This window comes from Lissotriton vulgaris, chromosome 1_1, assembly GCF_964263255.1.
Source record: "Lissotriton vulgaris chromosome 1_1, aLisVul1.2, whole genome shotgun sequence".
In the NCBI taxonomy this organism is placed as follows: Eukaryota; Metazoa; Chordata; class Amphibia; order Caudata; family Salamandridae; genus Lissotriton; species Lissotriton vulgaris.
In genome coordinates, this window is record NC_141685.1 from 234,957,369 (window position 1) to 234,959,984 (window position 2,616).

Here is a 2,616-nt window from a genome sequence, read left to right on the forward strand (position 1 = left end):
AGGTCTAATGCAAGATTAATCTCCATATTATGAGAGTCAATGCAATATTCAGGCAAAAATTACTCGTTTTCGCCCAACGTGGGGCTCGAACCCACGACCCTGAGATTAAGAGTCTCATGCTCTACCGACTGAGCTAGCCGGGCTCCCTCCTTAAGACAGTATGCAGACCTATCCCTTTTTGTGAAAAAAATCAAATCCTGGATATTCCTCTACTCTTGTTTTGCAAGGAAAGCCAGATTTATACATCCTTCAGAGGACAGAGTGTCAAAAAAAATAAGAGAAAATGAAAATGGAAGTTGTGAGAACTTCCTTTTGAGATTGCATAAGAATTCAAATTTCTCTCACATGCTAAAGAATACCTGAACCCTTTTGATTAAACCACTTTAGTTGTTATAATGAGACCATATTTGAAAGCCATCTGTGATTTTTCTGTTCTTACTCTGCAATGACCATGGGCAATGACAAGTTAAAAATAAAATGTATGCAAATTTTATAATGGAGAATGCGGGCATCGATCCCGCTACCTCTCGCATGCTAAGCAAGCGCTCTACCATTTGAGCTAATTCCCCTGTGTGTTTAATCTGCATAACATGAAAAAAGTAACCTCACTGCCTTCCACACTTTATTTGAAGTCCAATTGCCCATAAAAGTGTTCAGTTCACTCCTAACTTATGCCTTACCTCCACTTATGGGATGTTTTACAGTTCAGGTTGGCCTGTTTACTACTCGAATATGAGTGATATTGTGGTGTGTTCATCTAGACTCATACCCTACCTAATCTTGAAGTTAAATTTCCCACCAATGAGAAACCAAGGGAGATACCATTTTTGATAGTTATTGCATGTCTAATGCAAGAATAATCACCAGATTATGAGGATCCAGCAAAAATTACTCATTTTCGCCCAACGTGGAGCTCGAACCCACGACCCTGAGATTAAAAGTCTCATGCTCTACCGACTGAGCTAGCCGGGCTCCCACTTCAAGATGGTATGCGGACTAATCATTTTTTATGAAGGAAATCCAGTCCTGGACAATTTTTGGGAGTTATTGCAGGTCTAATGCAAGATTAATCTTCATAATATGAGAGTCAATGCAATATTCAGGCAAAAATTACTCGATTTCGCCCAACGTGGGGCTCGAACCCACGACCCTGAGATTAAGAGTCTCATGCTCTACCGACTGAGCTAGCCGGGCTCCCTCCTTAAGACAGTATGCAGACCAATCCCTTTTTGTGAAAAAAATCAAATCCTGGATATTCCTCTACTCTTGTTTTGCAAGGAAAGCCAGATTTATACATCCTTCAGAGGACAGAGTGTCAAAAAAAAATAAGAGAAAATGAAAACGGAAGTTGAGAGAACTTCATTTTGAGATTGCATAAGAATTCAAATTCCTCTCACATGCTAAAGAATACCTGAACCCTTTTGATTAAACCACTTTAGTTGTTATAATGAGACCATATTTGCAAGCCATCTGTGATTTTTCTGTTTTATAATGGAGAATGCGGGCATCGATCCCGCTACCTCTCGCATGCTAAGCGAGCACTCTACCATTTGAGCTAATTCCCCTGTGTGTTTAATCTGCATAACATGAAAAAAGTAACCTCACTGCCTTCCACACTTTATTTGCAGTCCAATTGCCCATAACAGTGTTCAGTTCACTCCTAACTTATGCCTTACCTCCACTTATGGGATGTTTTACAGTTCAGGTTGGCCTGTTTACTACTCGAATATGAGTGATTTGGTGGTGTGTTCATCTAGACTCATACCCTACCTAATCTTGAAGTTAAATTTCCCACCAATGAGAAACCAAGGGAGATACCATTTTTGATAGTTATTGCATGTCTAATGCAAGAATAATCGCCAGATTATGAGAGTCCAGCAAAAATTACTCATTTTCGCCCAACGTGGGGCTCGAACCCACGACCCTGAGATTAAGAGTCTCATGCTCTACCGACTGAGCTAGCCGGGCTCCCACTTCAAGATGGTATGCAGACTAATCATTTTTTATGAAGGAAATCCATTCCTGGACAATTTTTGGGAGTTATTGCAGGTCTAATGCAAGATTAATCTCCATATTATGAGAGTCAATGCAATATTCAGGCAAAAATTACTCGTTTTCGCCCAACGTGGGGCTCGAACCCACGACCCTGAGATTAAGAGTCTCATGCTCTACCGACTGAGCTAGCCGGGCTCCCTCCTTAAGACAGTATGCAGACCTATCCCTTTTTGTGAAAAAAATCAAATCCTGGATATTCCTCTACTCTTGTTTTGCAAGGAAAGCCAGATTTATACATCCTTCAGAGGACAGAGTGTCAAAAAAAATAAGAGAAAATGAAAATGGAAGTTGTGAGAACTTCATTTTGAGATTGCATAAGAATTCAAATTTCTCTCACATGCTAAAGAATACCTGAACCCTTTTGATTAAACCACTTTAGTTGTTATAATGAGACCATATTTGAAAGCCATCTGTGATTTTTCTGTTCTTACTCTGCAATGACCATGGGCAATGACAAGTTAAAAGTAAAATGTATGCAAATTTTATAATGGAGAATGCGGGCATCGATCCCGCTACCTCTCGCATGCTAAGCGAGCGCTCTACCATTTGAGCTAATTCCCC

The 2,616-nt window shown here is 40.1% G+C and overlaps 1 non-coding gene across 1 annotated transcript; it reads right to left on the reverse strand.

The window, feature by feature from the left end:
• Window positions 1-2,543: 2,543 nt before the first annotated feature.
• TRNAA-AGC (transfer RNA alanine (anticodon AGC)) lies at window positions 2,544-2,616 on the reverse strand. Its single transcript has one exon. It is a non-coding gene; the product is annotated as a tRNA-Ala (tRNA).